General features: G+C 46.8%; 1 protein-coding gene across 4 annotated transcripts in view; it reads left to right on the top strand.

The window, feature by feature from the left end:
- The window catches only part of LOC108163818, a 64434-nt gene that overhangs the window by 1465 nt on the left and 36060 nt on the right, over nt 1-26909 (top strand). For 2 of the 4 annotated variants that reach the window (XR_001775717.2, XR_001775716.2), the window contains exon 2: nt 26229-26447. The gene's annotated coding sequence lies outside the window, so the exon portion shown is untranslated. Of the gene's footprint in view, nt 1-26228; nt 26448-26511; nt 26895-26909 lie in introns of those variants that run through there. The other 2 variants (XR_001775718.2, XM_017299309.2) reach the window with 2 other exon arrangements.

The following is a 26909-nucleotide window of genomic DNA, read 5'->3' as shown; positions in this document are numbered from 1 at the left end:
GCTTGTGGGGGTTTGAGCCATTGAGAAGGGACTGCGATAGTAGTAGTAGTGCGAGTGGCACACACAGCAAGCAGCATGCCTCATTTCATGCCCCCCACGCACTGGCCTTTGGGGAATGTCGCTTAGTCCGGGCGATCGGTTTAATTCCTTCTCGACTCTAGGCTCCGTGTCGGGGCGCTAATGTATTTTAGTCGCGTGTGCCACTCGGCTGCCCCCCAGGGAGGCAGGAACACTTCAACGCAAGAGGTGCACAGACGGAGGCGGCACGGGCCGTGGGATTAACGGGCGCTGTGCTAATTATACCCCCAAAGAGGGTTCCGTAGTGGCAACGAAAGGAGGCTTTTCCGATACTGTGGGGTGTACGCGGATATTTAATCCGTTTAAACGTTTGTTTTCTTTCTAACCTGAAGCCTGAAAGTATATTTAAACCTTTCGGCTTTGCTGTACCCGACATTTGCACCATTTTTCGGACTGCGTATTTGTTTGCCCTTTCGCACATCGAAAACATCTGCTGACCAACACACAAAAACCCAATTAATTGAATTTATCGCCACAGACAATAATTTTTGTAAAATTCATTGAATTTGCAATTTATAATTTTATGTAAAAACTCCATGTGCACTTTTTAATTGCCAAATATTTGCTGTGTGTGTACATAATTTGTTCTGCATTAACAGGAACAAAGCACAGTCTCCCAGGATGCTATGGAATGGACGGTTCAGGGAGGAACAAATAAAGTGGAAAATATTTGGAAAATGCAAATTAATTATGCTACACATGTATTTGTTTAAGTTATCTAATTAGCGTCGAACGCAATTCATTACCAATTGTTTGTCGCCACTGGCATTTGAATATTTATGGTTACACTCATTTAATTTAATATACTACAAATTGCAGTCCCGAATCCGCTGTATTGTTCCACGGGATTAAATCGATTAGCAGGGGGCTTCAACATTTCCATTAATGGAATCTATGCACCTTCAAATCGTCCACGATTTAGTGGTTTTAAATTTTAAAACAGGACGCGAACTTCTCTAAACTCATCTAATTATAATTACCATTTGTTTAAGTTTAAATTCAAAAATTGACTTTTACCAAATTACATAAAATCCAGAGACCCAGCCAGACCCATAAATTTAATTAGTTTGAGCCACGCTCAGTGCGGTCTGAAGGTCAGTGGGAACACCAGCAGGAGCAGAAGCAGGCCGTCCAAGCAGCTGCCAGAGTCAGGGCCAGAACCAGGGCCAGAACCAGGGCCAGAACCAGAGCCACATGCAGACACTCGCACTGCGAGCCCGCCCCAACACAGGGCCAAAAACTTTGCCAAATTAGTTCAAAGTTCACGAAATTTTTCCCGGCCAAAGGGGGTGGGAGCGGAATTGGCCAGGAAAAAACCAGTAGCAGCAGCAGCAAACACCAAGTCAATTATTAAAAATAATTACTTTAGCCCGAGTTGCCACAGCGAAAATTTTGGTATTTGTATACAGTTTTTTGTTGGGCGTGTTCTTTATTTTCGGGATATTGTTTGAGTTACGAGGGGTACGCCGTACTGAGCTCTCGATATGGGGGGAGACGACCCACAAAGACCTATCGGCGGGTATCAATAACTGGGAACTGGGCGGATATTTGGCTGGCTGTTCTGTTAAATATTCAGAGCAGCAGAGTGATTTTTTACAGGGAAACTTTCAGTCTCGACATTTTTCATTAATTTTCATTTTAAAACTTAAACTTTTGCGGCTTGTGTCGTACAAAAAGACCCCAGTATTCGGAAATACGAAATACCTCGAAAAAACACACACAGTCGGCCTGCTTCATGCCACGCCCCGTGCGGCCAAAAAGGCAGGCAGCTTATGCCATTTGTTATTTATAAAAGATTAAACCACAAAAAAGCAAAGTAACCCCCCCTTTGGCTGCCAAAAAAAGGGGGAGGGAGATTGAGAGCGACAGCGAAAGAGATGGATAGAGAGAGAATCGTTTTATCTGTTTCATGTCCGGGCCAACCGCAAAAAGGCGCGCCGACTGAAAGAGGAACGAAGGAGAAATTAAAATAATATTTAACTAAATACGAGTAAGCCCACAGACATTCCCCCTAGCCCCCCCTAGGCCCCCATCGCCTCTTCTTGTGGCTTATTTATGGCCGCGTCCCTAATTGAATTGCAGTTTATTTGAGAGGCGCCCCCCCTGGAAGCACGGGAAGCACGGGAAGCTGTTTCGCTCAGAGGGTGAGCAGGGCGAGGGGCAGGGGCAGGGGCAGGGGAGGAGGCTACTTACATACACAAAAGCCCTGGACGCCGCCGCAATTTTTTAATTAACTTTCTGCTGGGCCAAAAGGTAATTTTTCCCAGTGTCTGTGGGTCTCTGTCTGTCTTTCTTTCTCTCTGTGTGTGTGTGTGTTGACCAAAATGATTTATACGAAACAATTATCAGTTTAAATGGCGTATTGAAATTTTCTGCACAGAAGTTTTCCCCTTAGCGGCGCACCTGGAAAAGTGCCCTGGCATCGGGCTTTAATTTTATTATTCCGCCCAAGCTAACGAGATTAAAAAGTTTTGCCAACGCCTGTCACAGCTGGCTGACAGCGTTGGGGTGGCAGGAGTGCATAGTGGAGGCGGCGCGGGGGGGAGGGGCTCGAGCCAAAGTGCTTGCGATAGTTGCAGCTGAGAGCCGCGTCGCATTAGCCGTGAAGGGGAAAACTTGTTGCTGAAATGAAATAGCAATGGCCATTTGGAAAACTTCACAGGGAAACCATGGGACCATGGACGACGGTGGTGCCAGAGGGGGGGGCGGCCAGGGAGCAACCGCAACAATAAATCAAAGCTGAAATATGCAAACATCCCCCCCACCCCCGCAAACAAATCAAATGAAAGCCAAAGCCACAAAAAATAAAAGACAAACCCCGAAACGAAACTAATAGAAAACTCTCTCTCTCCCCCCACCCCCTCTCTGCTCCACACCACACACACACACACACCCACAGCAATGGGGAGCCCAATTCAATTGCAACTGCCAAAGGACCCCCATACTCGACGGAAAAAAACCCCAAAAAATATATATGTACATTTGGGAAAGTAAAAACAAGAAGCAGGCAATAAAAACGCCCATGCTTCGGCGTGGGGCGTGGGGCGTGGCACTGGACCGAGTTCTGGCAGTGCTGCCAATCGGCGTAAAAGGGAGCAGCGGAGGGCGGCGGATCCGCGGGATAATGGAAATCAATTTGCTTTGATATCATACTCAAATTAAAGCGAATTGCGATTTCATATAAAACAGTTTTATAGCAGTTCGGATTTGGTTTTATCCCCGATTTCTATTTGGTTCTAATGATGGAAGGAACGAGTAGTAGAATAAAGTATGGATAGCAGTGGTGTTCTTCGAGTGCCATGAGGGATCGAAGAGAGTAGTTCCACTGACTAGTCCGTTGTTCTGTTTCTCGAATTACAAGCCTTACAAGGCAATTCCTTCAAGGATATGAGAAATCTAATATATACAAATTTTGTAGCTTAACTCCTCCGAAATGGTGTCTCCTCCAATTGTGTGCTTATCGGTTAGGTCTGCGCATCGGCCAAGGTATATTTTTCATCCCGATTAGACCACTCCCTCGGGTACCTCCCAAACACCTACATATCCCTTTTTTTCCTTTATATAAAAGACAAACAAATTTAGTTGCTTAAAACCCATTTGAAGGCTGTTTTTTCAATAATACTTGAATGGAAAAATAATTTCCAAAAAAGATTTAATTATCTTCTGAAGTGCCTTTGCCCTTTAACCCCCTTTAAAGCACACTTTTAATTTGTTAGCTATAATTTTTAATGCCCAATTTATTGCTTATTTCAAGTGTTTATTTTCTAGTCTGTTTTTTTCCAGCGATTATCGCTAATAGTCACTATCAAAGCAGGTCATATCAATTCAATTTCCAATGAAATCCAAAAAACTGCAAAAACGCTAAACAGATAAATGTTCATTGCGGTCATCCCGAAAAAAACAGCACACAGAGCGACAGTTAAAAAACAAAGGAAAGAGACGCAGACGGGCGGATAGGGTACTCTGTTTATTTTGTAATATTAAAGCGAGAGTTTCGGGGTGTGTTTCGGGGAGTTTGCACAAAATTAAATGCCATAAAATTCAGCAAAAAGGGGCGGAATATTCGCATGGGCAGGGCCAGACAGTAGGCGAGGGGAGAGCGACAGAGCTAGAGAGAGATGCAGTGACATATTTTAGCGACAAAACAATTAAAACTGCATGCTGAGCGAATCTCCAACCTCCCCGCTCTCCCCTTTAGCCGGGGGCCAAATGAGCAGTTTCCGCTCTGCAGGAGAGCAGGATTGAACAGGACTGAACAGGACTGAACAGGACTGAACAGGACTGAGCAGGACGCAGGACGAAGGGGAGCCAGTGTCACGTTTGCCAGCCATAAATTTCGCATTATTGCTCGCGTATCCGCGCATAGATTTTCATGCACATTTGCTTAATAAAAACACCCCCCCCACCCTCCCCCACCCCCACCAAAAACAACTCGAAAAAAAAACAAACACACTCGACCGAAAGCCCAACAACAACAACAACAACAAAAGTGTAAATCAAAAGCGAGCAAAAACAAAATTTTTGATGGCCCACATGGCGTATGCTTAACCACATCCGACTACACACTTCCGCACATTTGGCGCTGTCCCCCCGCCCCTAGACCACGCTTTGGATTGTTAACAAATGACTCGATGTGGTCGAAGGATGGGCGGGGGGGGCTAGCGGGGAGGGGGATGCCTCGACTGATTGCATTTGCATGCCATATCTGCAATGACTCATTTGGCGCGCCCATTCGAGGCAAAGGGTGGGCGTTGATTTCGATCTGAAGTTTGTGAATATCAGAATAAGGAATCCAAACTCCTGAATCATTTGGGTATAGAACTGCTGAAGTACCCCTCGTTCTTGAGGGGCTCTCCCCTTGCTTCACGTTTGGGGGCTTTGGTGGTGGCTTGCCACATTAAATCTAAGCATCAGCACTTGCTGCCGCTGGACAGCAGTGGCAAAGTTGCAAATTACAAAGGAGTGGGAGTGAGAGAGGGAGAGGGACAGGAAGTGGAGTTGGAGAGTCTTCTCCCTGTGTCCTGTCCCCGTGTGACAGCTGCGGTCAAAGCGCGCCCATTAGTCTTCCACCAAAAACGAAATCTATATTGTCGCAGAGCTCGACGTGCGGCGCCTTTAATTAGACGCGCGACAAACCGCACAAAGGACAGAGAGAGGGGGAGAGGGGGTACCCATCCCCGTCATGCATGGCGCATGAGAGTCGGGCACTTCAAAGCGCTGGTTATCACATGGCCTCTGGCATTGGGCCCTGTCCCTGTCCCTGCTCCCGTCCCTGCTCCTGTCTCCTGCTACGTGTAATTGGCGCAAGTAGGCTGCCAGGGGGCATGTGGGGCATGCACCTAAGGGCCACGTAAGCACTGTGGCACATCAACTCGTATAGCCCATAGCCGACGGACCTAACCCCGGGGCCATTGTGTGCTGCGTTTGGCGACATGTTTTCTTTATGCATTGCAGTTCCCATCGAATGGCCGCAGCCGGGGAGCCGGCAGCCTGGTCCTGGTCCTGGTCCTGGTCGTGGTCCATCCATTAAGCCGAATGCTCACTTCATTGCCAGTGAGGCACGGGGCTCGAGGCACGAGGCAGGTCTCCATCTACTGGGAGTCGGAGTGACGCAATCGATGCGAGGCCTAAATTGATAGTGGGCGATATTGGAGCATGTACTTTGATTGGAAACAGCTTCCCCGTTGGCCTATTTATGCATTGAATGCTCTCCTTTATGGATGTCATGAAAAGTAGGAGTATCTAAATGCCGAAACTCGTGGCCTTAAAGCGGCTTGAGTGCAGGACCAGGCCTTAAACCTTAAACCATGTGCGAGTAAACTGCATTGCATGTCTCCACCCCTCCATATTCCAAATCAAAATATAGTTCATTTCTCTCTCTCTTCTCTCTCTTTTTGAGCTGCCATCTTTTGGCAAATATGCCAGCCCTTAATTTGAGCCAAAAGGAAAAAATTATTAAAAATTCCACAAAATGTTCTCGATTGCTGACAAACTTTCGGCAAAATAGTTTAAGCATTCTTTTCCAGTGGGGACAAAAGAGGAGACCGAAAAGGGTAGAGAGGGAGGGAGAGAGGGGGAGGCGGAATATGGGTTAGAAATTTAAAATATTTTGCGAGGCCCGCAGCTAATAGTTCCCTAATGGCGGCAACTTTTTGCTGGGAGCCCACCCACCCACAAGGTCAACTACATGTGCCACAGATAAACCCCGCCCCAAAAGTGAGTGCAGAGAAACATAAAGAGAGGGAGAGCTTTTCAGCTGGAAAATGCTGACACTTGCAGTCGCAGTCGCATCCAGCGCTGGCAGCAACAATTTCGAGTTTATCACACGTGCCAAATTGTGCGGCGACCTCCTGCGGCGACAGGGGCAGCGGCAGCGGCAGCGGCAGCGGCAGCGGCATCAGGGCTACGTGAGTTAAAACTACAAAACTGTGGGCCATCTCCCATCCATCCCCATAGCCCCATAGCCCCACCGCACCCAAAAGCCAGTGCCACGTTTTGATTTATGCACCGGAGTTCAATGCAAAAAGTCAACTTTTCTTTGGGCTTCCCAGCTCTCCGCTCTCCGCTCTCCACTCTCTGCTGTGCTGTGCTCTCTGCTGGCCAGCCATAAAGAACATAATTTATGTCGTTTCACTGATGGCTTTCCCATGCGCTTAGGAGTTGAGTGCTTCGATGGGGCTGATGGGGTGCCGGGCAGGGGGTCCCCCCCCCTGTTATTCATTCTATATCTCCGCCTGTGAAGGATGAAAATTCAATTGTGGTTTCTGTGGCACAAAGCGAATTGACCGGAAATGCGCCTAATTGACTCGGCTTTTGCTTCTGCTTCTTCTCTTCTTTTCTTCCTTTTTTTTGGGGCAATTTAAGTGCATTAGCCTACGTATGTCCCCACAATTATTATTACAATGACGGATGACTGCAATTTGATGGGGTCCAAGCCACGGGAATACTCTACTGAAAAGGGGGATTCATGGATAGAATATACCTCTGAAAACTCTCGAAATATGGGGGAATAATGGCATGAAAGGCACTCCCGAAAGAGTAGTTTGAGCCTTCCAGCGATAGGGGTCCTTCGACAGGGGTTTCTTCTTCAGAAAGAGAGCATCTCCGCTTCGATTTGGAGAAGCCGTGCTGTGGTCCATTTCACATTTTGTTCTATTCCTTCGTGGCGGTTGGGCATTCCTTCTGAAAGGAGTTTCGACTACTATTGTTGTTGGCTTTTTATTTAGCTATTTTCATTGTTATGCGATTTTGTGGGCCATATTATTGTTACGGTTGCCGCTTGACGGGTTCCCCGCCCCCGCCCGCCCTCTCCCCCCTGTGTCCCGTCTCTTCCATCTTTCAGCTGCCATTTCTGGCTCCCATCTTCGTTCTTCGTTTATGTAATTTAATTCAATGTACCGTTTCAAATTGAATCTGTGAAAAGCTGCGCAAAGGAAAATAAGCTCCACGACGAACGGAGCTGGAAAGGACTAACGGAAATTTCCATTAGCTGTGGAGAAAGCAGAATGGAAGCTAAAAAGCCAAACAAAGAGGGGGGGACGGGGAGACAGGTGCAGGTTGGGGCCTTTCCTTCTGCTTGGTCTCTCTTTTATCCGATTTAATTGAGCAATGACAGGAAATATGTTTCATTTTGGGGTCGGGCTTTTTTCTCGGTCGGACAGCAGCTTTAAACCGCAATGGCAGCCACCTCTGGGACGCCATCCTGCCCGACATATTAGGGGATACACCCACACACACTCACACACTCGCAGCAGGCACTTAAAACTAAAACTGAACTCAAGAAAATTAATTGCAATAAACGTGGCGAAGAAGTTTTCGGTTCGTGGAGGAGGAGCGGCGGGAGGAGCCGGCAGGACTTGGCCGAAACTAATGAAGTGTCGCAATGGGATAATTAAGCTTTTAATCGCCGTGTCTGCAACGGTGTTTGTGGGCGGCTGAGGCTCCGCTTGGAGCTCAGCGAGAGAGCGTGTTAACGCGCTTAGTCCGGGAAGCGTAATTAGTGTTTTATGATCGATTTGTGCTCACACATAAACCCATAATTCAATTTGTGCGACCCCCAGAACACTTTAAACGGCAACGGAATGCTGACTGCTGGATGGACCAGGAGGAGGAGGAGGAGGAGGAGGTGGCTTGTGTGGTGTTTGGGTGCAAGTTTTTGCGGCCAGCGCCTTCTTCTGGCCCCTAGGCGAGTGGGGCCCCAAGTTAAACAGTTTGGCAAACAAACAGGCTGCCAGAGTACACAGACACCCCAAACACACTCGGAGATTTGCCCGAGACAAGGCAAACGAACAACTCAAAGAAGAAGAGCAACAACAAGGCCAACACCAACACCAACACACACCAATATCAACAACAGCAACCACATTTGGGCTGCTCTTACACGATGCGTTTTCCACCGACGAATCGGTGGACCCCTCAGAGACCCACAATTTGTGGAGGAGGAAGCCTTGATTTGCAACATTCTCCCGAAACTGGAATATTGAACGTCCTTTTGCTGCTTCAAAGGGCGACTAAAGAGCCCAGCAGTGGGGTCCTGCAGCGCCTCTGCTGGCAAAGATAAACAGCAGAAGGAGCAACAAGATCGGGAGAGGGTGAAGATTTGCGAAAAAGACGGAGCAGCCTTGGGAAGGACAGCTTAAGGGAGCCGCCGTGTGGAAATGGCAAAAGCCGCAGCTCTGAGGCTGTTAATCCTTTGAATACAATCGGAGACAAGCCCAGCGAGGGTGGCTACAAAAGTTGGGAGCAGATATTGAATAGATAGAAGGGATAATCAGGATAGAAGGGCAGAGAAATGGACGTGTAAATGATAAACTATCGAATTTTGATCACTCTTTCTTCTGGAAATATTTCCTATCTCTCACTTCTCCCTGGACTGTGGAATATATATAGATATATAGCGGATGCCCAGGAGGGTCTCTGGCACCCATCCTCTGGGCCACCCTCGTCGTCTCACTAATACCCCAAGCCTCCAGACACCCGAAGATTTAGGAACCTCATACACACCACATACTCGCACACACACCCGCCCTTGGGGTTCAGACGAGTTTGAACGACAGTAAGCTGATTGTTTTGTTTGGCTTAACATTGAAATGTTGATATAAATTAATTAGTCTCGAAACGGGCCTCCGACCGGGGCTAAAGTATTTGTCGAGGGCCTAAGCACACAGACGAAGCAGGACGAAAAGAGCAGAAACAGAGTCTGTCTGGTTTTGGAAACATTCAAAACTTAAGTTTCTGGCGGCCCCAAATCAAAATTAAAACAGCTGCAGTCTGGAGCCTCTTTTGGGGAAAATGCCAGCAAATGTCGAGCAAACAGTTTAATTGTTTAACAATTTATTTCCATTTAGTGGAGGAATGGGAAAAACAGACATATTTTCAGAGTTATTCGGATTCTATTTGCTGCATCCCTCCAGGGAAGTGTGAGCCCAGATCCCCCCCCTGGAATCGTCGGATTTGTGAATAATTTAAGCATGAGTCCTCGTATCTTGCCACAGAGACAGCGACAATTGGCTAATAAGAGAACAAAGGGCCTGCCTCTCCAACGCTGGACCCTCTACCGCCTGAATAAACATGCGAGCCGGCAAATGGACCTTAATATATGCAATTAAAACACAAAATTCGGACAGTATTATGCACGCACTTTCCACCCCATCAACACCGAGGGGGGTGCCCCTCTCCCCAGGCGCCTGCTGTTTGTCCAGTGTGGCCAAATCAATTAAAAATTACGCATACGCAGTGTAAACATTTAGCCTTGTCCGCTGTCTATTTGCACGGGCCATCGCGCGGAGCCGAGCCCCGCCGAGCGGCGGCCAAAATGCTTGCCAATTTACCACTGAATACAGTAATAATTAAAGCCGGCCAATGGACAGGGACATGGAGGACATGGAGGGGGAGGGGCTGGAGATCCAGGGATAAATCTGTGCCGGGAACGGCGGCACTTTGATGAGCCATAAATTGCGTCAAGACCGTGTTAATTAAAAGGGAAATTGTTTGCTTGTTTTTCGGTTCGGTTTTCGTCTCTTTTTGGCTCCAATGAAGGCAAATATTTTCCACTGGCATCAAGTGAAACGAATCTCTTGGTTTTTCGGCTACACAACTTTTCTGTGGCGCTCGAAAGTAGCAACTTTTCGGAAAAAGCAACAATCGTGAAAGGTGTGTGAGAGTTTGTTTGTTTTTTTGTTTGTTTGTTTGTTTGTTTGTGTGCCTCCATGAATGTCACAACTTTCTCGTGTCTGACGACTCAAAGTGCAACTGCAACAGCGATTGCAGCAGCACTGACAGTGCCTCTATCTCTCCTGCACGTGCCCCTGCCCCACTCTGCTTGTCTCGCTTTCATTGCTGACACAAAAGTTTAAAGCAAATATGCAACGGTGCGGCGCGGCGTGGAGCTTGCCAAGCCCGGCTTCGTGGCATGCAGCAAACATCAACAACATTTTGGCTCTTTCGTTTTGCAGGCAAAACAAAAAGCCCCGAAAAACGCACAAACGATGGATAGACGGCTCTCGGATACGCTTACAGATCGGTAATTGTTTTGGTGTTGCTTTAGGTGTGGATCTTGGGCTTTGGCTCTGCCGATGCCCTTCAAGGGGGTGTGTGGTTACCCTTTTTGGAGCCGCGTAGAGTCGTGATCCCCTTTGCGAGGGTATGACGGGGAGAAGTAAAATCAAACAAGCGAATGAAAATGGAAATTAGGCAGCCACCGTGGCACGACTGCAGGTGCACTGTGGAGCCCTGGGGGGCAACTTGATTTGGGGCAAGGAATTCTGAGCTTTTCGCGAGTGGCTAGCACTTTCGATGGCTACCCTGGATCGAGGCCTTTGAGCAGAGTATCTGTCTGCTGATCCACAGGCACATCCACAGCCACGGCACTACTTTTGCAGGGTATCTGCCTGCAAACTGGAAATGAACTTGTGCATTTATCTCGACGATAGAGGTTAGAGGCAAGCAGTGTGGTGGGGGGGAGAAGGGGGAACGAATGGCAAAGTCTTGCAATATTTCCAGTGACATTTATATCTCACCCGCTGTGCTCCTCTCCCCCTCCCCCTCTCTCCCTCTCTTTGTTTGGCGCTTAAAAATGTATGCAAGAAAGTTTCCCCTACATGTCTGTGTGTGTGCGTGTGTGTGTGTGTGTGTGTGTGTTTTTTCCCAACTTTGGCGAAGGTCATGCAGGCAGCGGCAAAGGACTTTGAGTTCTCTAATTATGCCAGCATTAGGCGGAGGGTGGGGGGGCGATCGGTGGGGGGGTGGCGGGATGGCCCATGACTGGCCATTCGGGCTGCCAAATAAATCAGCCGAGCACTTGACAGACGCACTGAAGTTACTAATTTAATTTACATTTTTAATTTATTTTTGCGCTTGGCTTTTCCCCCGCGTGCCGCTGCTCTCCGCTTTCCGCCTTCCGCTCTCCGCCGTCAAGTGAATAAGTAATGAATTTACAACTTCTCAAGAATTCTCAAATTAAAAACAATAACACAAATGGGTGTGCGCATACAACTGGCAGGGACTGTGCCTGTGCAGGGCCAGAGGGGGAGGGAGAGGGAGCGAAAGCGAGAGCAACTGAAATAGAAACAGGTGCTGGGATTTTTGCATATAGATTCAAAGCAAATGACTAATTAAAAATGGTTGTGGGCGTGGCACAGTTAGTCAGCGTAAAACACAGAACAGGCGGGGGAAATTGTCAGAGTGGAAAAGTCAGAGTGGGAGTGCGGGGCAGTCACCTGCTCCGCCGCTGAGGGAAAGTTTAAGAACTGCAAGAACTTTAAGCATGCGCCACACCACACCCCCCTTCCACCCAGAGGAGGTGCCATGCAGCCCTGGGGAGGACACCTCCTCCTTGTTGCACAGTCGTTGGTGCCTCCCGCCTTGGTCACTGTCATTTGCACCTCTTACACTTTACACTTGCAAAAATGTCGGCCACAGCCACAGAGCCAGAGCCGGAGCCGGAGCCCAGTCCCCGCCCCAGCCCCCTCATCTCATCTCATGCATATGCAAATTGCATTTGCCTTCGGTCCTCGGACTCCAAATCTCTGCCTCCCTCACGCTCTCTCCCTCTCTCTCTCTCTCTCTTTCTCTCTCTGGCGGCACACAGGTTGCAAGCAGCAGCTGAGATTGAGGCAAAGGTGGTAGCCTGACTCGATCAAACCAAGTGCTAGCCGACGGATGTCTCTGTCTGTCTTTTTCCAGTCTATCCACCTCTCTCTTTCTAGTCTATTACCCCTCTCCCTCCCCCTTCCCCTTCCTCCCACTCTTCTCACGATGTGTGTGTGTCCAAAACAGTCCCATTGAATGGGTAAACCTCTCTGGGAGTTGGGTGTCAGCTTCTGTCAGCCGCGAAGATTGCCACTGGAAGGGGATTATGGTAGGATTGAATGGCCAAAGGCAGTGGGGATTACGAGAGGAGAGAGCAGAGAGAATTGGGCAGAAGTGGCCCTCAAATTCGAATATCATTGAACCTAAAAGAACGCATCCTCCTTCGAATGAATCAAGGAGTATCTCAAAGCCCCAAAAAGTCGAAGAAAACGAATGAAAAGCGTTTCATAATTGCGCATACGCCACGTTTCGCCGGCCACATAACAATTAGTGTGACCAGGCCACCCCACATAGCCCTTTCCCTTACCTTCCCCTCCCTTCACGAGCTTTTCCACCCGCCCGGTCACAATTCCTTCCGCCTCTCCAGTCAAATGGGTCACTTGACCTTGCCTCTGCCATTTCGACGGCTGGCGGCCCCCAAAAAAAACCCCTTGATACTTGTTAAACAATTTCTGCTGTTTGATTGCAGCAAACTCCGGCGGAAAACAAAGAAAGGCGAAAGGGAAAATCAGAGACCAGAGACCAGAGACCGGAGAGCATAAAAATTAACTTTGTTAAAAAAGTACGAGAATTTTCTGCTCAAATGTCCGGCAGAAAAAGGGTTTATGGTGAAAACACTTAGGTGGCGGGCGGGGGGCGGTTTGGGCGTGGTAATAAGGTGGGCGTACAAAAAGTTACACAGAATGAAAATTAAACGATGCTTAAAATTACTTTTTCGTCAAAACTCTTTACTCGGAGGGGGAGTGGGGGGGGCCTCCCCAAGGGTTATTTGAGTACTGGAATAACCTCACTTTTCCTTTGCCTCACCTTCGTCTTCTGCTCATCGTGTTGCTCTCACCTTTCGCCCCCCTTAAAGCCTTTTGGCAGCCATTGAACCCAAGCGAATGTTGAAGCGAATTATATCTGGCCTTCTATGCCACTCGCTGTTCTCGCATTTTATTTACTTTTGTTGAATTAAATTTTTTAATTAAGCGACAAGCGCAACGATTCATTCGCTTTGTGTTTTTTCCTGTCTGTTCTGTTTTATTGGGACTGGCGACATTAAAATGTTAATGAAGCAGCATTAACATATGACGGCCATAAAAAGGTATTAGCCCGGGCCAACACATGCCCAGATATACACGAATATATGTATGAGCTCATGCATTAAGTGCAGGGCGATGGGCGGAGGGGCAAACACACCTGAATTCAACGGGAACTACCCGCTGACCGCTTGATCCGGTCCCTGTCCACGAATCGTGCTGCTGCCAAGCTTCTTCCTGCCGCATAATCCCCTCCCTAACAGAGAGAGGAGGGTGGAGGTGGCGAGTTTAGGACCCGCACACATGCTGACAGGACCCCACTTACAAGGGACGTCCCAGAGTCCTGGCCAAAATGGCATAAAGTTGAAATAAAAGTTGACTGGCTGCCGCTGCGGCTGCCTGCCTGCCTGCCCCCGATGCCCCCGATGGATGCTGGATGCTGCTCCAGATATCCCCACCTTGGCATTAGCATAACCATTGGCATTGGCATTTTGTGTGCCCCACAAATGTCGCCACAATAGTTTCCATTGCGGGTTTTCCCATTCTGTTGTGCTTCTCTTGGGATCAGCGTTCTGTCGGAACGATCTCGTTCTCGTTCAAATTGAGAGAACGATGTTTCAATGGCCAAAACATAGCCGCCTACATTGCGAGGGAATTAATTACGGGTGAGGGAAAAGGTGTGAAAGGGCATAGAAGCCATTGCTTGGTTGTAGTTTTGTATCTTAATATCTACGGGCAGGAGTTGCTTTCTTTGAGGCGCCTTTTGGAATGATCAATCGAGTGTCGATCTCCATTCTTTTCTCCAAGGGGCATATACGAGTGTTTGGTATTATTTTTGGATTATATATATGAACTAGGGATGTCGTATGGGCTGGTAGGGGTTGCAATTGGGCTGCTGTGCTGTCTGATAGGCGGTTATTCTACCACAAAGGCAATGCCAAAAGGAAATCCCAGTTTTAGCGGTGGTCTAGTGCAATTCGAGGCTCGTCTGATTGTGTATAGGGGTTTTGCCTTGTATTTGTCTAAATTTTATGAATTTTCTTACTAGGACAAGCATAAAGCAACTGCAAATGAAGAGAAAAATCATAGAAAATACTGCAGGGAAAAGCAAAGAGGACTTTGAGGCCTTGAAGACATACCAAAAGATCTCTGCTCAGGGCCCCCTCTCGTTCCAGGGTAGATGTTTGAGTCGATCAAAGTCCACGATACTCCACATCGCTCCGCTTGTTTTTACGAGCATATTCCTGGCTGCTGGCTGCTGGCTGCTAGCTGCTGGCTGGTCTAGTTTAGCAAGTTAATTTGCGGTTTTTGCTAAGCCAAAAAATGCTTCGCATATTTGTGGCCCGACTCCGGCGAAGAATCAGCGCAGCGGATGGCAGGGAGGCCCCCGGCAGGACCCCAGAAGGACTAGCAGTACGAGCAATACTAGTGGAAGAAATGCGGTAGTAAAAATTTAGTTTATTTCTCTGCCCTGCCCGTGGCTCTGGCTCTCCTCTCCTCTCCGCTCCGCTCACATGTATATTTATACGCACATAAATTTGCAGAGCCTCGGTTCGGCCCGGCACTGGCAGAGCTTACATTTTTATGCATGGGAAAATGCCGGGGCCGAAACATAACGTCGCTAATAAGTTGGCCCACAAGGAGAACAAAGCTTTGCTCTATGCCATGGCCCCCCGCCGCCCGCCCCCCCGAGACCCACTTCCATTCGCATCATTTTTGCACACATTTCACGCATTTTGATATGCAAACAAAATGCACTGAATACAAAAGGCTGGCCAACAAAAACGCAAATGGAAAAGCAAAAACAAAGTCTAAAAAACCGTCGAAATTTGCACGTGAACACAAAGAAGCAATTTAACAAAAAGCAAAAAGCAAATGGCAAATGGCACAGCTGTGGCCCAGCCCCAGTCCCAGCCCCCAGCCCCAGTCCCGGTCCAAACGCCGCTCCATCTCCGAAAAGGTGCAACAGGAAGGCTTCCATAATGCATGGAACACACACGAGTCGGAGCTCTTTCTGTGTCTCTCGGTTGTTTATTAAAAGCACAAACAAAAGGCTTCCCAAACTCGAGCTCGTGTGCCGTTGGTTTTTAGTGCCAACTGCATAATTTATAAATGTGTTCCATGGCTGATGGATGGCTAAATGTGCTCCCAAGACGACTAGCTAATCAGGCTGCCAGGCTGTAGAGCGGGAGAGGGGGGGGGGGAGTATGCAAATATTGTGCAACTTGTTAGCAAATGTTGTTGTTTGAGATGCGAGGCAAAGACTTTTCCTCGAGTATATTATATTTTTGTCGGTCGAAAGCTTTGATGGAGAAGATTTTGTATCGACAAACCGAGGGATACCTCCTCCTTGGCCTACAAAGTGTGTGGACACTGCAATGTTGTGCAATAAACAAGTAAAATCAATTTTCGTTGCCAGAGCAAAAGGCAATCACCGCAACGAGGACACGCGACAGGGACACGCCCTTTATAGCCAGTCCTTTCCTTTTTCCACTTTCTTCCACTCCAGAACCATCGAATCGAATCTACTCCTCCGAAGAGCCCTTCAGGGGTACTTTTTCGAACCGTTTGACGGGTCATCGGAGTCACGTAAACGGCGTGGAGGCGCCACCCATCAGTGTCCACACCTGGCGGGGGCATTGGCTCCCCGTTCGATCAGCACACCTGTTGCCACTCACGTGCTGTGCTCTCTCTCCGTATCTCATTAGCCCTGAGAATTCATGGCTGAAAGAACTGAAAGATTCAAATTGTAGAAAAAAAAGTGCCACAGAAGCGACGGCAACAAACTAAAAGCCATAAAAGGCATCAAATTATGTGACGCACCTGGGGAGGGGTGGGGTGTGGGGTGTGGGCAGGGGGGAGGGGCTGTGTTCAGCCACAAACAGAAGGAGGAAGACGGGTGGCTGCCTATTTGTTAACCCCAGCGTGCCGGCAAACAAAGTTTTTCAATTTCAGACGCATAATAAGCGCCACAGAATATACAGTGGTAAGGGGGGGGGGGGGGGGGGGATAGAAGATGGAACAGGAAAGGGGTGCTCCCTGGGGTCGAGGGCTTTGCTACCCATTGATGGGTTCTATATAATACCTATACCTATAATAATGGAAACACATTTCAAGAGGCCATAGGAAGCTGCCAGAGACAGTAGCTAAAGCCTGTAGAGGACTGTAGAATACTACAGAAGACTGGGGGATATCCCAAGTCTTCTTTGCCATAAGATTACCCGGAGAACCTCACAAAGGGAGGTTTTACGACCTTTGGAGGGGCTTGGAAGGAGGATCGACTGCTGCGTGAATCAGGATGTTGCTCAGATCACTCTTTGTCGTCGGAGTTGCTTCTTTTTCTGCGCGACAAACCTCTGACCAAAATTAGCATACCCTGCCAGGCTACAAAAGAGTGAAGGAGATAGGGATAGGGGAAAGGAGGGTGGAAGAGGCGCCTAGAGAGTGCCTGTCGTCTCTAAGGGAAATGAAATTATGAATGTGCGTTTGTTCCAACAACCGCACCCCAGACACTCACGTAGGATCGACCTCTACCTCCCTGGGCTCCTCTCTCTTTAACCCTCTCTCCGCCGCCGCCACCACCACCACCACCCCCTCCGGTGCGGTGTGGCGCGGTGTGTGTGCTCATTTTTCTGTCAAGGTGTCATAAATGACGCGACGTTGGCGGCAGCGCCATCGCCCATTGCCATCGCATGCGTGTAAGTAAAATAAATGAGGCACGGCACAATGCCCACGACAGCGGGTGGCAGGGGCAGAGGGGGGGCAGGCAGACAGGCGGGGAAACAATGGGGCAGGTTGGGGGCGACTGCCAAGTGGAACAAAAGCCAAATGAATGACACAAACCACAGGAGCAACAGTGCCAAAAAAAGGCAGAAGGCGGCAGAAAATAATGGAATATAAGATACCCTAGATGTGCTATAAACTATGGTATTTTTCTTAAAATTAAGTGGTTAACTTCATAGAAACTCTAACCCCTAGATTTCAATACTTTTCTTCAGTGAAGGAAACTAATAGGAGAATATTAATGGTCTTTTAATGAAGCTCTCAAATAGAACACTAATCTAATTTGGGATTTGATGGATAACTAGCAGTGGAACCCAGAAATGATTGATTATGGAAAGTGTAGACATATATTTAGGGACACAAATAGTTCTCATAACTTTGATTAATGCAGAACCTTTTATGGAATTTACAGGGAATTACTTATAAATCAATTATGGGGAGACCAGACAGAGTAGACTCTACGAGTAGTGCATCATCCTTTAAGTCCCTCCCAGCATACCCTTGGGACGACTGCCTTTGCAGGGTATCAGTACCAGGTATTACGCCGAAAAGGTCATGGCGTACACCCATTTTATTTATGACATTATTTGCATGCGCTCAAATAAACGGCAAACATTTTTCAAGTCAACAAAAAATAAAATAAGTAAATTTAATTAAAAAGATTTCTGCCTCTCTTTTGCTTGGCGCATTTCAAATGGAAATAACAATGGAAAATAATGATCTCGATGGGGGGCAAAATTGTAAGATGATGTGGGAATGAATTATGGAATGATGTTGGACCGAAATAAAGAGAAATTTTGTTTAAAAATAGATTAATTGGGGATTATGCTCAATATCATTCGCAGTTCGAGTATTCCGAGCCCTTGCCAGCCATCCATGTATTCTCCATTAGAGTGAACACTCTTATCCTTCGCGGAGTACAGTTGATCCCTTCGTCTGGCAGTCAAAGATGCCCCCGCACCGACAGCGACTGTGCGCTCGTAAAAGGGGAGGCCCTTGAGTCGTGCTCCCATCGCTAATGGGCGATACTCGGAACTTTCTCGCTGCTTCCTCGCTAACTGACAATTTCAACTAATTTGCTCAACTGACGCCCAATAAATCTCTGTGCCCAAATCAGCTGTGCCACGCCCACGCCCCCGCCGACACCCACTGCATTGCCTCAATCTCATTTACACAGAGAGAATGGGCGACTGGTGGACTGGGGGGGCGGAGAGAGGGTAAAGAGCCAGAGAGACAACTACAATAGCACCGTCGACATCGTCACTCCAAAGAAATGTAATTTTATGTAATTGAAACCATTTTCGTGTTAATTAAACTCTTTTTCTTTCCCACTTTGCTTCACTTTGCACTGCTCTGGACTGGCTCTTGACTGGCCCTGGACTGCTCTGGACTGCCTTGGAGTGGCTCTGGCTCTGGCTTTCTATCTTCAGGTCCTTGGATGCTGACGGAGGTCTTGGTCTTGGCTTACACCATTTTACACTTGCCATTAACGTGGCTGTGCGTCCAAAGTGACAGCCGCAATGAAAACAAAGACGCGGACCAGGAACTAGGACTGGGTCTGGGGGGAAGGGACAAGGGACTTGCGCCAGGCACAAGTCATCGCCGACCGGTTGTCCAGCGGTTGAGTTGGGTCCTTCAAGGGTCCACGGGACTGCTTCGTAGTCATTAAATTGGATTTCTTTTTGAGCATCATTCGGTGGCTCCACCGTTCGAAGGGTTGGGCCGGGGCCCACTCGATGGCTCTCAAGCGACTAAATGAGTATTTTGAATAACAAATGTTCTGTGTGCCTTACAGTTATTTCTGTTTGTGTTTGCTTTGGCCTGGTCCTCGTCCTGACACTGCTTCTACTCATGGCTCTCACTCTCACTCTCTACGGTTGTTTGAGTTTCTGAGCTGTGAAGCAGCTCTTCGATTGGTGACAGGAGTTTGAAAAGTGTGTTTGATTGTAGGGTAATTGGTGGAGATTACTAAGCTATAAAGATCACGCATATCCATTGCTTTTCGGAGTAGAATCGGAGGTTTAGAGACTCCACAATACCCACAATTTCCAGGAGCTTCTTGCTTAAATCTTTAAACTCCCTCGCTGCTCAAAACCCGCTTCCCTCTTTAATCTGGCAATGCACTTCGTCTCGCATTCGAGTGGAGCTCTTTTATTCTTTGGCGAAGCGTACCCGGACGCGGTCCGTCTGCCATTATTGACACATTAATCAAACAATGGACAAGTACTTTCAATTTATTTTCCGCCATCGCTTTAAAGCGTTTCGCTCGATAGAGAGGCAAACAGAACACAGACACAGACTCAGACCATTGCCAGTGCCCCCATGGAATGGAGTGATTTTGCTGGTGACCCCGACCAGTGGTGACCCCAGCCTATGGCAATGCCCTCTGTGGGAACCATTGCTGTGTCTACTGCAGATTAGCTATCATTATAAATATTGACCGACACGAACAGAACCGGACGGAGTGCATATGACAAATTAGGTTGATTGCTTGGGGTCTCCACGGTCCCCAGTCCCCAGTCCCGAGTCCCTGTCTGGTGTCTATTCCTGGTCCTACCTCTTGGCCCTGCCTTTGTCTCTCTGGCTTTCAATTAAGCCCAACTCAATGTATTTTCTATTTAATTTGATTCATTTATTTTGATAAGAAAAGCCAGAAGGAGAATGAAGGAATCGCCGAAGCGGTGCCTCAACATTTTTTCGCGATTTCCCTTTGCATATTTTAGCGCTTTCGAATAACTTTAAGCGGCCGCCCAGCTGTGAGTGCAAAAATAGCAACAAATGCCACATACTTTTGGCTTAATAGTCATAAATTTGCTTTGTGCCATTTCTTGTGCCTTCGCCAGGCCCAGGCCCTCCCCTTTGGTCCCTCTCTCTCCGGTCTGACCTCATTTCGCTGAAGCGTATGCAAAAAATACAAAAAATACAACAAATATATGCTGAAAAATGTGCCGCTTTGCTTTTGATTTCATACCCCTACCAAATGGGGTAGCATTATTCCGGGATGGAGCGTGTCAAATGTTCCTTAGCCCAAAGGTTCATTTGGGGGCAATCTTTAACAGGGAGCTTCACTCTGTAGTTCTGTCGTTTACAGTTTCAGTTTGGGCATAATTTAGGTGTAATTTTTCCAAAATAAAGGATTCTTCCTGATTCTTTGGCGGGGAGTTTTATGGAAACTTAAAGAACACCTACTGATGCTGTGAAAGGAATGTTTGGGGTTTCAGGAGCAGTTCAGAGTCTGTTCTAGCAGAAAGTTCTAGTGTGAAACTGGCAGATTGTAGATATAACTCTATTCAGTGCAGCTACATATTTTTTCTTATAGAAAGGTTTCCGTTTCAGAGCAGTATTCTATCATAATCCTTTATGAAAGGACAGAATGGATTTGTTTAGGTTTTCTCCTCATTACTTTCATGTACATCCCCTTTCTTAAGGGTATTTAACCCTCTTCATCCGTAGTAATACATTTACTTGACTTTGTTTACCCTCGGCAGAAATTTAACGCCACATATTTTACACTTGAACATTCATCACATTGCATTGCATTTCAATTTGCATTTTCCCCTGTGCCACAACAAGAGCTCAGCCCTTTCTCCATTCCATCTGCACACACCCACACACCCAACACACATATACATACATATGTATGTATTCCTGTGTGGAGAACTTTTATTAGAGAGCAGCCCCCAAATGTAGGCAACACTTTTTGCATTTATGACCTAATCAGCTATTAAACTACAATTATTTACCCCACGCATGCAGAAACGCACACCCACACACACACACACTCGTAGCATGTGGCAGCCATAAATTAAATCATTGCATCCTGACCTCGGGGGCGTGTGTAATTGTTTTTGAATGGACACGCCCACGCCAGCCCGCACTCGCACTGCCATACTGGTGCATAGGGGCAAAGTTCAACAAGTTTTCAATTGGAAATTCGTTCAAGTTATAGCTGAGATATTGAAGAATATTTACAAGGATTTACCGAATAAATGTTGCTTAATTAATTGAAAGTTTCTACGCAGCAGAGCAGTTCCTTAACTCCTATAAAAGGTACTACTCTGAACATATCTTGGGCCTATTACACTAGGCAACAAAATTAAACATTTTCTTTTGTTGCTGTTAACCAAACCTACTATTTATTTGATAGATTTGGGCCTTTAAAAAAATCTGCTATTTTATTTTCCAGATTTTTTCAGAGGTAGTGCTTCTTTTTCACATAGCATAAGTATCTTACGCCTGGTAGAATTCAAATTTACAATTCCGAAAAGCTTATAAATGTGGCCATGAATCCTGCCCGAGTACTTTCTGGCTTAAGCGGATCTTCTGGAAAATATTAAGCTGTTAAACTCAAAATTGGGCATTTTTTGAAGTATATTTTTAATTTGAAAACTCGGGAAAAGTCGAGGTAAATTCATTCCTGCAGCCGTTCGACCAAGTGTCCTTCGAGTGTCCTGCACTTTGCCGTTTATTTGAATGCCTCGTATCTGGATGTAGGCACGCAATAAGACAGGACTTAGCTTGTTTATTCACATGCATATGTAAATGCTGGCAAAAGTCAATTAAATTCATATCAGCACTCATCTGTGGCTGGATATCATAAGCTCCTTGTCGGGCTCATAATTCCAGTACAAATTCGTTTGGTCAGGAAATTACTTCAGTTTTTTTTAGATCTTTAACATTAAGCCGAACTTTTTTCAGATCCTGTAAGTAGGCTTATCCTTGATTTAATAATGATTACATTTAAATGTTGAATATACTTTTTCCTTGCCTTTTCTTCGCCGTACTTTAAATTAAACTTTTTTTTTTTCATTGTTTGTTTGTTTTTCTGTCTGTAAAATATTTCTGTTAATTAGGTCACTTTTTATGGGCCATGAAGAATGTGCTTTTGCTTTGTTTTTATGTTTTTATGCTGTTCTGTTGTTCTTTTCGGTTTTTTGCGCAAAATATGTTCATTTAATTAATTTACAAGGCTGCGAAAAAAGTCACTTAATTATGGAAATTAACAATTAATTGTAGGCATATTAAATTGTTTCCAGCCTAAGCTCTCCGCTGGAAATAATTGGCATGGCACAGGAGATCAGAGACCTGCAAGGACGCCCCTCCGAGGCTGGGCCGGGGGCAAAAAAAAAGGAAGGAAAGCTGGGGCAAAATTCCTCAACGTTTTGTCTCCCATTGGACACTCTCGTGGGCATTTAAATTTCTCGAACCAGCCATAAATTATGCGCTTTATCAGCGATAAAAAGTAAATACAGTTGTTGCTACAAACACGCCTACTGGGACGCGGGCGGGAGACCCCAACCAGGGCTCGGCCCCTGGTCACCACCCCCCACGCCGCTCCACACACACTGCCCCCACCGGTTGGACCTCTAGGCAGCCCCTGTTGGGTCAACTGTCCCTTGGCTTGCGTCTATAAAACAAGAAAGAATGCCTTAGGCGAGGGGTACGGCTAGGATGTACTTATTACTAAGGAAGGTGGTTTATTTCATAGATTTTAGCAGCTATTTTTAGTAGAGAAATCTCTAATTAATAGAAGGAAGCACAGAGCACTCGATATTACTGTGATCAATGGGACATTACTGGAGATTCAAGCTATTTTAAGTGTCTTTATCTGTATATTTGTAGGAAGGCCTTTCTCTGGAACATGGACTGTTCAGTACTTGCTTCCGCTCAAGGAGTACAGCGATCTTTCTAACACATTTTTCTCCCTCATTGACTGTACGTTTCCTCTCTATGATTACAGGGTATGCAGAGGAGCCGAACAAGAACAACAACAGCGTGTAAATGAATAATTCAAAGTGTCCTGCAACGGTGTCCTGGGTCGAGGCGGCAGGGGCTTGGTGGTACTGGGGGCAGGACAAAGGCATCCAGCGGAGGCTTTTGCGTAATGCGTAAAGCACGCAAAAGATTACACATACCAGTGTCGCGCTTTCACTGTCCATGGCTGTGTGTGTGTGTATCCCTCCTCTGTCTGTGTGTGCGTATCTGTATCTGTGTGTATAGTTAACGCTTTATCTGAAGGACGCCGCAGCGGCAGCATGCGACAAATATTTAACATTGGCATATTTTCCACACACACACACACGCACACGCAGACAGAGTCGCACAAAAGGCCTCCATCCTCCGCCCCTCCCCGCCTTCCCCAGCACTCTACCCCTATTGCCACCCACCACCCCGAACCCCGAACCACCAGCCCCGAACCCTGGCTTATGCATGTTTTATCTTGCCCACGTGGAATTTGCGTGCGTTTAAACGTTTTCGATAAGGTTTCGCTTTTAACCCGCAGACGTAGCCCCAGCCCCCACACACACACACACACCCAAGCCCAAGCCTTGACTTGTTTATGTCTCTCTGTGTGCGTGAGTGTATAGTACATGTGTGTGTGTGTGTGTGTGTGTGTTGTCTGGCATATTTGTATATGCGTGTTAAGACCTCGGCTGATAAAAATGCCTTTGGTTAAACATTCTCACCCTTTGACCCCCTAGGGGGCACGCATACATCGTACATTCACATTCATTCAACGGAATATTTCACTCGGCTTCGGCGTTGAGAATTAAAGATTTTTCGGCAGATTTCCGTACAGTTTATGGGTTTAATTGCCAAACGGAATCACAGACAGATTCGTCACTGGGTCTTAAAGATTCTTTAAAAACCATCGGTTCAATTTTGTACACGTTTGATTCCACGTTATGTATCTTCATGGTGAAATCGAACAAAATCATACATTTTCCGATACTTCATAAACTTTCTTTCAGATCCCACATTCGAGCCAATAGCGAGAGAGAACTTTGTGCAGCAAGGGCTGAATTTCTAGTTTTAGATCCAATACTCAGTCAGTGTATACATATCTAGTGTTATGATTTATGCAACCTATACCATATATGTATTAAATGTAGATTTGTAGGACAGTCAACGGAGACCGCAATCTCTTTTATGTGTCTTTACACGCGCTTGCAATGGAAGATGTGAAAACTATTTAATTATAATTTTACAATATTTTATCTGTTTCCATTTGTCCGCCAAGTCTGTCCCACTCCTCTTCTCACACCAACACCAGCCGTTACATCTCGCTCCCTCCGCCAGACGTTGCACACTGCCCGAGAAAGAGGGGAGAGAAGAAGTAAGCGCGTGGATGGGGTGTGGTTTGTAGCCTCTGCAAACCAATATGTTTATTTTGGTTATAGTAATAATGAAAACTGATCCAGATCCAACAATCTGGTAGATAAGGTCATTTTCTATGATTCTGTGTTATCGGTTTTCGCGTATGCCACATATTTTCCCGTTTTGTGGGGTCGGTAGGGGGCTTAATTCAGTGTGATGTCTCCTGAGTCTGCACCACAAAAGTGGGTTCCGCTAGCTCTTTTAGTTTTTGAGATCTAGACGGACAGACAGCTCTGATCAAGAATACAGTTTATGCCTTCCGAAACACTTCCTTTTGGCTTTATATCTGCCTATCCTCTTCGAGTACCGGGCATAAAAAGCCTGAACACAAAGGCATTCCATTTAATTCTTTCTTTAATCCTCAAACACTTTTAAATACTCCTCATAAATATGCAAATAAATTCCAGAATTTTTTGCATTGTTAATATATTTAAAGAAAAATGTTGCCACCAATTTGTAGGCCCTGGAGGAGGCCATAAAGTTCTTAAAGCAATGGCTATCGACATGAAGCGTCTGCGGTGGGGTCTTTCCAGACTACAGTCCCAGCTCCTATCGCACATCGGGACTGGGGCTGCGCAACTCTGGTTTCGTGTTATTAAACGCGGATTAAGTGGCAGACCCGAGCGGACGCCGGGCCAGAGCCAGAGCCGGATCCGGAGAAGGAGTCCGAGGCAGAGGCAGAGGCAGGGGCAGACCTGATCCGACCCGACCAGACTCCGTGGCTTGCATGTGCATAAATTATAATGCGACGCTTCCTGCCAAATACGCCCCTCTTTTCTGAATGGGATTGCCGGCTGCCTCAGCGCCATCTCGGTCTCCGTCTCCATCTCCGTCGCCATCTCCGACTGCAGGCTCTGCTTACTTTTACATAGTCCAATTTATCGTTACTTTGTTTGGCACACAATTTTATGCTTAATATGTGTCGGCGGCACTCGCATATGTGGCCCCAGAGCGTGCTCCATGCTGCATGCTCCGTGCTCCGTGCTCCATATCCGTGCCCGTTTTCTGGCGCTGGAACCCTCCTGGTCCTCCTGCTCCTCCTGCTCCTCCTGGCTCTCGTGGTCACGGATTGTCCTATCGAAGCACATGCAATATTTAAATTGCAGTCATGGCCCGGCCGCCGCAGCTACTCCATATCCATATCCATATCCGTATCCATAGCCGTATCTCGTGCTACGTATATACTCGTACATACGGCATCTGCCCTCCGTCCATATCGCTGGCTCCGCTCGCTGGTTCGTTGGTTCGTTGACGTGGCCCACGGCCCTGGCATTGATCGGAGAACAGAGCACAGCGAACAGAGCCCAGAGCCGAGAGCCGAGAGCTCCGGCTATGCAAAGTCACAGCTGCATAAATTTACCCACAAAACTTTGCATTTATCATAAATGTGTGCGGGACATGTGTGTCCTCCAGGAAATGTCATCTGCATACAATGCTCTCAAAACAAGACGTTGGCTCTGGCGTTAGGTTCCATACAGATGCAGATGCCGATACAGGATCGCATGTGGAGTGTCTTCAAGTGCAAAGGATATTTGGATACTTGTCATATGCCAAAGTTAAAGCACTTTGGGGGGGAAAACCATTCGGTAATTGCCTGAAATCGAACCATTACATAAAAGAGCATAAGATAATATGGCTGGCAGGCCTTTTTATAGGAAATACCTTCATGGTATTCCAACTTCAAGGGTACATAAACATCAAGGCGAGCTGATAGATAATTTAAAATATGATTTTACCATATTTATACGTATCGATAAAGTTCTCTAGTTAGTCCAGCCAGGTCTCTCTTCGTCTACTCTAACCGTCAAATCCGTTAGCTCCTTATCGATCAAATATCTCCATAGCTTATCATCGACTTTCGACGTCTTTCCCTTACAGATACTGCACCTGATTTCGATCTCTTTCTCTTGTGGATCTCCGGACTCAAGGACATTAAAGGAAGCAGCAAAGTGCCAGGCATGGAACTGCGCTTGAAGACTGAAAGATGTCAATCGACTGAAGCCATATTTAACTCCATTTCAAGGGCTAATAGCCGGACACTTGCGACACTTACAACACGGAAATCTCAGTGGGCAATTCTCCACTTTAGCAGAAAAGGTAAAACCCATACAGAAATGTTGTATGAAACGTAAATAACCGTATTTTGTACTCTCTTTCGCAGGTGAAAAATAATTGAATCTAAATGAAAGGCAATGCGACAATCGACAATCAAATACTTGTCCGAAAATATGTCCGATTGGCTGGAAATAATTCACTTAACCGATAATTCCTGGTACCATCACTCGTCACTTTGGCTGGAAGCCGGAGCCGGGGCCGGGCCCGGGGACGGGGCTCTCCTGGCCTGCCAAACACTTTAGTGGTTAAACAATGGATTTCTGTTGTTGCAGTTGCATAAATTTCGGGCTAAAAACAACCCAATCGACAGAGAGAGAGAGAGCCCGCCCAGTCCTCGCTCTCTTCTCGGTTGCATGTCACAAACGCTAAAACAACATGCACTTAAAAAAGCCAGAAACATCTCGTACTCCTCGCTCCCTTGCCCCCCAACCCCCCCCCCCCCAT

This window comes from Drosophila miranda, chromosome 4, assembly GCF_003369915.1.
Source record: "Drosophila miranda strain MSH22 chromosome 4, D.miranda_PacBio2.1, whole genome shotgun sequence".
Classification (NCBI taxonomy): Eukaryota; Metazoa; Arthropoda; class Insecta; order Diptera; family Drosophilidae; genus Drosophila; species Drosophila miranda.
Note: the sequence above shows the minus strand (reverse complement) of the source record. Positions and strands in the feature narration are given on the sequence as shown.